This window comes from Pseudophryne corroboree, chromosome 7, assembly GCF_028390025.1.
Source record: "Pseudophryne corroboree isolate aPseCor3 chromosome 7, aPseCor3.hap2, whole genome shotgun sequence".
NCBI classification, from domain to species: domain Eukaryota; kingdom Metazoa; phylum Chordata; class Amphibia; order Anura; family Myobatrachidae; genus Pseudophryne; species Pseudophryne corroboree.
The window spans coordinates 192,276,917-192,287,051 of NC_086450.1; the positions used below are offsets into that span (position 1 = coordinate 192,276,917).

The window sequence follows — 10,135 nt, forward strand, 5'->3', positions numbered from 1 at the left end:
TCCCGGAATGAACACTGCTGACAGTGCTAGCACGTGATTCTCCGCCCATCAAAGAATCCTTGTGGCTTCTGCCATCGCCATCCTGCTTCTTGTGGCGCCCTGTCGGTTTACATGGGCGACCGCCGTGATGTTGTCTGACTGAATCAGCACCGGCTGGTTTTGAAGCAGGGTTACTGCTTGACTCATGGCATTGTAAATGGCCCAAAGTTCCAAAATATTTATGTGTAGGGTAGTCTCCTGACTCGACCACTGTCCTTGGAAGTTTCTTCCCTGAGTGACTGCCCCCCAACCTCGAAGGCTTGCATCCGTGGTCACCAGGACCCAGTCCTGAATGCCGAATATGCGGCCCTCGAGAAGATGAGCACTCTGCAGCCACCACAGCAGAGACACCCTGGCCCTCGGGGACAGGGTGATCAACCGATGCATCTGAAGATGCGATTCGGACCACTTGTCTAACAGATCCCACTGAAAGATCCTTGCATAGAACCTGCCGAAGGGAATTGCTTCGTAAGAAGCTACCATCTTTACCAGGACTCGCGTGCAGTGATGCACCGACACCTGTTTTGGTTTCAGGAGGTCCCTGACCAGAGATGACAATTCCTGGGCCTTCTCCTCCGGGAGAAACACCTTCTTCTGTTCTGTGTCCAGAATCATGCCCAAGAACAGCAGACGCGTCGTCGGAATCAGCTGCGACTTTGGGATATTCAGAATCCAGCCGTGCTGTTGTAGCACTTCCCGAGATAGTGCTACTCCGACTAACAACTGCTCCTTGGACCTCGCCTTTATAAGGAGATCGTCCAAGTATGGGATAATTATAACTCCGTTCTTTCGAAGGAGCATCATAATTTCGGCCATTACTTTGGTAAATACCCTCGGTGCCGTGGACAGACCAAACGGCAACGTCTGGAATTGGTAATGACAGTCCTGTACCACAAACCTGAGGTACTCCTGGTGAGGGGGGTAAATGGGGACATGTAGGTAAGCATCCTTGATGTCCAGTGACACCATAAAATCCCCCTCTTCCAGGCTTGCAATAACCGCCCTGAGCGATTCCATTTTGAACTTGAACTTCCTTATATAAGTGTTCAAGGATTTCAAATTTAGAATGGGTCTCACCGAACCGTCTGGTTTCGGTACCACAAACATTGTGGAATAGTAACCCCCGTCCCTGTTGAAGGAGGGGAACTTTGATTATCACCTGCTGAAGGTACAGCTTGTGAATTGCCACCAGTACTACTGAAAGGATTTGACCTTATTTTCTTTAACCCTCGATGTGATGGCCTTACAGACGTCTGGAGTGTAAACTTTTAACCACAAGGTACATGCACACACAAGCAGTTAAAATTCACACTGTTTATTATAAAGTTAACAAGAGTATATAAGACAATGCATATGGGTGGAACTGACAAGTGTAAAAGGGCTCATTGGCTTAGGGGTAGGTTCCTGGGTGGGGTACGTAGGGGTGGTTAATACTTGACATAACATAATTGGATATAGCAGTTGCCAGGCAGATGTTATATATGTTGCATCAGGCGAAACTTAACAAAGGATCTTTTAGTAACACACAGAAGTAGAAAAAGCAGGTTTCATCTAGTAGAGAGCTGACCTTGGATGCCAGACCCACACAAGCCTGGTATCTGTATGAGAGACAAAGGCATCTAACACAGGGCAGCAGCATCCATTGCAAACACATAAGAGTTCATAAAGCATGTTTTAACCCTTCACTAGGGAAATAGAAATATTCACTTTAACACTGTAATTATTATAAGGAAACTGATCATATAAAAAGTAATATGTACAAAGACAGAAGAGGTAACCCTTCAATCCCCTCTTAGAATCATGATTATTATATGACATGATTCTTGAGTGAGGCTCCTTTCTTGTTTCTCCAGTTCTTGAGATATTGGACATAATCGTCGGGTCCCTTACTATCAGAGGAGGTGACAGGACTGGTGGTTATGTCATAATACATCAGGGCCTTATCAATGCCTTTGGAGGTAAGTTTCTTTCCACAGGGAATTACACAATAAACTATAATGCCTAAAAGAATTAAAGTTATGAGTTTAAATATGCTTATTTGCACAAGAGCCTGTTTCCAATTTTCAAACCACCCAAAATATTGGCTCCATGGGTTATCAATACCTGAATTTTTCTTAAGTTCCATGGATAAGGTTTCTAACTTGTTTATGGCTAAAGTAACCTTACCATTGGGACCAGTGTTGTCAGGAATATATGTACAACAGCCTTCCACCTTACTAATGTAAACACATGTACCGCCTTTTTCTGCTAGGATCATGTCAAGGGCCATTCTATTTTGGAATGTCATTTGGGAAGTGGCTTCTAGCTGTTCAGCTATACCTTTAAGAGCATCTTTGGTATCATTAACAAATCTTTGTTGATTATAATATATATAATTAATCCAGGCTACGTTTTTATTTACAGTTTCCCACATATGTAATAAATGTCGCCTAATGATCTAGTTTGGTTGACTAAAACAGTTGTTCTTTTATTTGCACAATACCCTGGTGGGAAGGTTTTTAAATTTCTCCCTGGGGTGATGTTAGATGTATAACAGGTATAGTTTCCAGGATATATGGTTATGGTGCTTCCTGGGTTGGGATTTTTTGACAATATGGGATATTCCCTTTTCCACATTTCGCACTGACTGTCATTTGTTTTGGTGTCATTAAAAAGGCTGAAAAAAACAATTTTCTTGTTCTAGGGGTATATTAAGGGGCACTGTACCTAGGTGGGGCCTAGATTTGCCACAGACATAACAGTTGCTTTTATTGTGTTTGTTAGCACTATACTTCATCCATTCCAACCAAAAATTAATGTCAGAGAAACCAGTTTCAATAGCTAGGGTGTCTTCAAAGGTAGGGTTAGTAATAGCCACCATATCTTTAAAAGTGGCAATATGGGGCTTTAAAGGTTTGTTTTGGGGAGCAATTTTAGGCTGGTATTTTGGGTTTTTATACATATCCCATAAATAAAACATTTGCCTTGCACTATAATACCCTGCTTGCCACCATATACCAAGTACATAAGTCTCATTGTCGCTTCTGCTAGGGTTCACTATGTTTAGTCTAAACCTGTATGAATTTGGGCCTTCATCCATCTTATGAATGGATAGTCTAGAAAGTAGGGGTACTCCATATTTGCTCCATCTATTCTTTGCAAACGATGGGCCATATTTCCAATCTACTCCTGTATTCCACCCCACAGCTTCCCAGGAATTACAATTAGATCCATAATATCTATTGTCATAGTACCATTCGTCAGTAACACAAATATATACTGTCTCAGACATTCCTGATCTCCTCCTTTGTTGTATATAATATTTGTCATCAGCAATTTTGGGGAACATAAAATAGTCAAGGATATATGTGGCTACGTGTGTATTGGAGGAATTGTACCACAAGGTGGGGATCCCATTAGTCTGTGTAATATCAACCTCACATATTGTGTGGTGAGTGAGGGCCAGTAGGGCTATCAAGGTAGTCCCCAGGATAAAGATAGGGGACAGGTTCCTCATCTTCTTCTGTTCTTCTTTCTTCGCTAGGTGGGAGGTCAGGGCTGTCTGCCCCGGTTCGTACCTCACTGGAATCACTTGCTTCCCTCTCTAGGTCTGGTCTAGGAACCCTTTTTTTACTCGGGATGCATGGGTCCAGGTAGGACTTTCCTCTGTCAGGACTGCTGTCCGGGTAACTGCTACGACCTCTGTCTCTGGACCATAGGTGAAGTCTCCTGGGCTCTTGTTCCTGGGGAGCACCTTCACCACGACTCTGTCTCCGACTTTAAAGGGGTGTGTAGGTTCCTGTGGATTCAAAAGGGTTTTTACAAACAACCTCATGTTCAATTTCATTCAGTTTTGTTATCAGGGACCTGACATACTCTTCTCTGATGAGTTCTAGATCTCCTTCCTGTATTACTAGTGGTTTCTTAGCCCAGGGTGTGGGAAAAGGCCTGCCCATTAGTATTTTAAATGGGGAGTAACCTAGAGTTTTCTGTGGGGTATTCAAGATGCTGGTGTTTAGCTTTATTAGGGTTGTTCCTGAGGCAAGTGATGCATCTGCTAACATACTGGTCCACAAGTGATTTGGCATTAGTAACATAAAAATCACTGGTTAGTAGGAGGAGTGTTGTGGCTTCACCACGGTGACCAACACCACGGCACTGGGCAACGAGCAAAGGGGCACTGGACTGGGGTATACAGGGTTTCCCCTCTTTGCAGATTAATCCTGATTTAGGATTTTTTCTGCAGAATTGGGTAAGTCCAGTCGGAGAGATCAGTATTAGTCGCAGCAGCTTGAAGTTGAGTGAGCAGATGGACGTTGTCAAGGGAGGGACATGCTCTAGTGAGTGCAATGAGTTCTGCAGCTTGCGCGGACTGATAAGGTATTGGTAGGGTTTCCAACACAGTATCAGGGAGGGTGACAATGGCATAGCCAGCCTGGTATGTATTGTCATTGGGCCTACTACAGGAGCCGTCAACAAAAACAATGTCTGCGCCTGGTATGGGAACGGGAGACATGTCAAGTCTGGGAGAAGTTTCAGCTTCAATGGAAGCAGCACAGTCATGTAGGTCGGGTGGTTCATCCTCGGGACCTTTCAAGCCTAAAAGGGCATTGAGAATGGGTGCAGGGCCAGAAGAACCAGCAGTGTACTTAATGGTAAGGGTAGGGTTACTCAAAAGGAGTACTTCATATCCACTAAGGCGTTGTGCTGACATGTGCTGTGTGTAAGCCTTTAAGTATTGCCAGGACATCATGTGTGGTGTGGAGTACTGTGATGTGGCCTAAAGTGAGGGTAGTGGCCATTTCTGCAACCATTGCACAGGCTGCCAAAGCCCTGAGGCAGGCAGGCATACCTTGTACAGACACTGGCATGACTTTGGAAAAAAAAATGCCACGGGGCGCAACTTCCCTCCATGAAACTGTGTGAGCACCCCCGCCATGGTTTTACAATTGTCCCTTGCATATAGATGGAAAGGTAGTACATAACTGGGGAGGCCAAGTGCCGGACTTTTCATCAACATACATTTTAAACTTTCATATGCAGTTAACATTTCTTGTGACCATTGTACAGTTTTAGGTTTGTCCTTCAGTGTGGCTTGTCTCAAAATGTTATCACAATAAGAGCAATCAGATATCCACTGTCTGCAGTAATTTACCATACCCAGGAAGGACAGTAGTTCCTTCTGGGTAGTTGGGGTGACCAGGCCCAATACAGACTGTATGCATTGTGGACTGACTTTTCTCTCTCCCTGAGTGAGCACAAAACCTAAGTAATCAACATGCTTTTTACACCATTGCATTTTTATTTTGGACACCTTGTGTCCACATTCACAAAGCCAGTTTAGTAATGAAACACCATCCTCCCGGCAGGCCTCCTCAGTTTTACCACAGAGCAGCAGATCATCTGCATACTGTAGCAGGACTGAACCATGGTGAGGTTGCCAGGGCCTCAATGTGGCCTGGAGACAACAGGTGCGTCAATAATCTGCACCAGGTAAGTTGTTTACCCTCAAAAGAAAAGGCAAAAAGTAATTGTGTCTGTGAATCTACAGATATGCTGAAAAAAAAGGCATTCTTCAAATCAATTTCAGAGAAGAACACAGCATCTGCAGGGATTGCAGAAATGAGTGAGTTTACATCTGGAACAATTGGTGCAACTGGGACAATTAACTGATTGATCGCTCTGAGATCCTGTACAAATCCCAAACTACCATCAGCTTTGGCAACAGGGTTCACAGGAGTACAGTATGGTGATACACCATGTCTGAGAATACCCTGTTGTAAGAATTGCTGTATCATGGGGCGGAGACCTTCTATCTTTTCTGGTGAGAGGGGGTATTGCATAAGTCAGAACACAAAACACTGGCTGCTGCACCGCTGTCCACTAAAAAGGGAATTTTACTTCCATTTATAATAAGTGGCAGCAGAGGTGAATCTCACTATGACGGGAGAGTTGAATAAAGGCTGGGATACCCTCCTCCGGGCCCCGTCAGTGCGCGGGGTCTTTGGAATGTTCCCTGACTGCGGGGTTGGTTCTGTCTGTCAAAGCGTCTGGAGCTCTGATAGTTATGAGTGGGCGCAGGTTTCTTTTTACAAGCTACAGCGACAGGCAAAAAAACACAGGCAAAAAAAAAAAACTTCCTTCATATGTGTATAGCTGCGTCCTTTGCAAGTTTTGCGTAAATAAGATATACAGCCATCGAGGGTAATAGTGGGCTTGGGACAGTGTTTTACTATTATCTAAACTCTGGGTTATTGATGCGTTAGGGATAGAGCTAGTGGACGCACCCTCCAGCAGTGAAGTTGGAAGCGATCCCATTTAGTGTGAAAGGGTTACTGCTGCCAAGAGATTTGTGTCTCTGAGCGCAGGATACATTGGAATGCAAAAGGGGGGGGGGGGGCGAGAGGGATTTCAAAGACTTACAATTCCTCTGCAGCTTCGCTTCTGTGCTATTGGAAACTGACATTTTTTCTTAAATCTCCATATAGAAAAGGTAATTACTGCCTTCCCGTAGGAATGGGTCCCGTCCTGCTTTCTCTGTCCATCCCGCTAAATTATCCACCCATGGGTTAACTAAATAATACTCTGAGGTAGAGTTACGGGCAACATACATCCTGCATGTCTCACCAGGGAGGGGCGGGGGATATGCAGTTTTTTTTACTCTGACTAGAGCCCATTGTCAGACAGTAATATAAATCAACAGTACAACTTTTTAAAAGAAAATTATCTAAAATATACGACACTCTACTTATACATAGGTCCCTCCCATAGTAAAAATGCAATCTACACCAGCTTTCTACGCAATTTCCACAACAACCCACAACAACTGTCTATGCAATATCACAACAAAAATGCAGTTTACAAAAAAAACCTTCTATGCAATTTCACAACAAAAAGACTTTCTATGAAATTTCACAACAAAAAAAATGCAATTTACAAAAACTTTCTATGCATGCATTAGCTAACACCAGTTAATTAGTCGTTGACAATATCACAATATTATCTGTATAATGAGAACATGAAATCTTTTGACGGGTACGCTTACCTTCGTACAAGATGTCAGAAAAAATACAGCGTTTTAGACAGGAAGCAAGAAAAGTGTTTGAGTAAAGATATCTGGCAGACGAAAACTTACCAGCCGTCTGGACCAAATATAAGAACTTATCTCACTACAAACATACAAAAATATATAGGCGATCAAATCGGGGTATTCTCTACGTTACGTATAGACTCCCAGGTCTATTTTTAAGTATCCCAGATACTAACGTCTTTGGAGAAGTGCGCTCGGACCCCTGGTCCCTTCTCAGACGTATCTTTAAGTCCCAGACATTAAAGATTCTATGGTATCCCTGATACCTGTTTTAAAAACTTCGTAATATTAAGTCCCGGACTTAAATATTACCTTGTCACGTGTTCCCGGAACACTGACACGGATTCAGCTTCAGTGTATGACCGCAATCCCGCATAGCAAAGACAGACAATAAATCTTCTATCTTTATTATTCGGGGACGATCACTGAATCCCGGACATAACCCCCAGCTGAAAGGATTTGACCTTATTTTCTTTAACCCTCGATGTGATGGCCTTACAGACGTCTGGAGTGTAAACTTTTAACCACAAGGTACATGCACACACAAGCAGTTAAAATTCACACTGTTTATTATAAAGTTAACAAGAGTATATAAGACAATGCATATGGGTGGAACTGACAAGTGTAAAAGGGCTCATTGGCTTAGGGGTAGGTTCCTGGGTGGGGTACGTAGGGGTGGTTAATACTTGACATAACATAATTGGATATAGCAGTTGCCAGGCAGATGTTATATATGTTGCATCAGGCGAAACTTAACAAAGGATCTTTTAGTAACACACAGAAGTAGAAAAAGCAGGTTTCATCTAGTAGAGAGCTGACCTTGGATGCCAGACCCACACAAGCCTGGTATCTGTATGAGAGACAAAGGCATCTAACACAGGGCAGCAGCATCCATTGCAAACACATAAGAGTTCATAAAGCATGTTTTAACCCTTCACTAGGGAAATAGAAATATTCACTTTAACACTGTAATTATTATAAGGAAACTGATCATATAAAAAGTAATATGTACAAAGACAGAAGAGGTAACCCTTCAACTACCTCCCTTTCCTTGGGAGCAGCTGGCAAGGCTGATTTGAGGTAACGGCGAGGGGGAGACGCCTCGAACTCCAGCTTGTATCCCTGAGATACCACTTGTAGAACCCAGAGATCCACCTGTGAGCGAACCCACTGGTCGCTGAAGTTCCGGAGACGCGCCCCCACCGCACCTGGCTCCATCTGTGGAGCCCCAGCGTCATGCGGTGGACTTAGAAGAAGCAGGGGAGGATTTTTGTTCCTGGGAACTGGCTGTCTGGTGCAGCTTTTTCCCTCTACCCCTGCCTCTGGGCAGAAAGGACGCGCCTCTGACCCGCTTGCCTTTCTGAGGCCGAAAGGACTGTACTTGATAATACGGTGCTTTCTTAGGCTGTGAGGGAACCTGAGGTAAAAAAGTCGACTTCCCAGCTATTGCTGTGGATACGAGGTCCGAGAGACCGTCCCCAAACAATTCCTCACCCTTATAAGGCAAAACCTCCATGTGCCTTTTAGAATCAGCATCACCTGTCCACTGCCGAGTCCATAATACTCTCCTGACAGAAATGGACATTGCATTAATTCTAGATGCCAGCCGGCAAATGTCCCTCTGTGCTTCCCTCATATATAAGACGACGTCTTTAATATGCTCTATGGTTAGCAAAATAGTATCCCTGTCAAGGGAATCAATGTTATCTGACAGGGAATCAGACCAAGCAGCTGCAGCACTACACATCCATGCCGAAGCAATTGCAGGTCGCAGTATAGTACCTGAGTGTGTATATACAGACTTCAGGATAGCCTCCTGCTTTCTATCTGCAGGCTCCTTTAAGGCGGCCGTATCCTGAGACGGCAGTGCCACCTTTTTTGATAAGCGTGTGAGCGCCTTGTCCACCCTAGGGGATGTTTCCCAACGTAGCCTGTCCGTTGGCGGGAAAGGGTACGCCATCAGTAACCTCTTAGAAATCACTAATTTCTTATCTGGGGAACACCACGCTTCTTCACACAATTCATTTAACTCATCAGATGTGGGAAAAGTCACTGGCTGCTTTTTCTCCCCAAACATAATACCCTTTTTAGTGGTAACCGGGTTAATGTCAGAAATGTGCAACACATTTTTCATTGCCGTAATCATGCATCGGATGGCCCTTGTGGACTGTACAATTGTCTCATCCTCGTCTACACTGGAGTCAGACTCCGTGTCGACATCTGTGTCTGCCATCTGAGGTAGCGGGCGTTTTTGAGCCCCTGATGGCCTCTGAGATGTCTGGGCAGGCGCGGGCTGAGATGCCGGCTGTCCCAAAGCTGCGTCATCGAACCTTTTATGCAAGGAGTTGACACTGTCGGTTAATACCTTCCACATATCCATCCACTCTGGTGTCGGCCCCGCAGGGGGCGACATCACACTTATCGGCACCTGCTCCGCCTCCACGTAAGCGTCCTCCTCAAACATGTCGACACAGCCGTACCGACACACCGCACATACACACAGGGAATGCTCTGACTGAGGACAGGACCCCACAAAGTCCTTTGGGGAGACAGAGAGGGAGTATGCCAGCACACACCAGAGCGCTATATAACAGAGGGATTTACACTAACAGAAAGTGAATTTTCCCCCAATAGCTGCTTATATCACCTTTTGCGCCTAAATTTATGTGCCCCAGGGCCGGATTAAGCCCTTGGGGGGCCCAGGGCACACAAGATAGGGGGCCCACCCACCAGCAACCACCTCCCGCAGGGGGGAAAGCAGGATTCGGAAGGGGGGTTTCCTTTGAAGCACACACGTGTGTGTGTGTGTGTGTGTGTGTGTGTGTGTGTGTGTGTGTGTGTGTGTGTGTGTACACACACACACACACACACATTACATAGAACTCATGCACCCCCATACACACAAATACATACACACAAAACACATACACACATACATATACACGAATAGAACATATACACATATATACAGTATACACATATAGAACACATACACACCTAGAACACAAACTGTGCGTACACGTACAC

The 10,135-nt window shown here is 44.7% G+C and overlaps 1 long non-coding RNA gene across 1 annotated transcript; it reads right to left on the reverse strand.

Annotated features, from left to right (window-relative positions):
• Positions 1-1,338: 1,338 nt before the first annotated feature.
• On the reverse strand, positions 1,339-8,139 carry LOC134944943 (uncharacterized). The gene is made up of 2 exons (XR_010181993.1): positions 7,285-8,139; positions 1,339-3,817 (listed from the first exon to the last, which is right to left on the reverse strand). It is a non-coding gene; the product is annotated as an uncharacterized LOC134944943 (long non-coding RNA).
• Between the last annotated feature and the right edge of the window lie 1,996 nt (positions 8,140-10,135).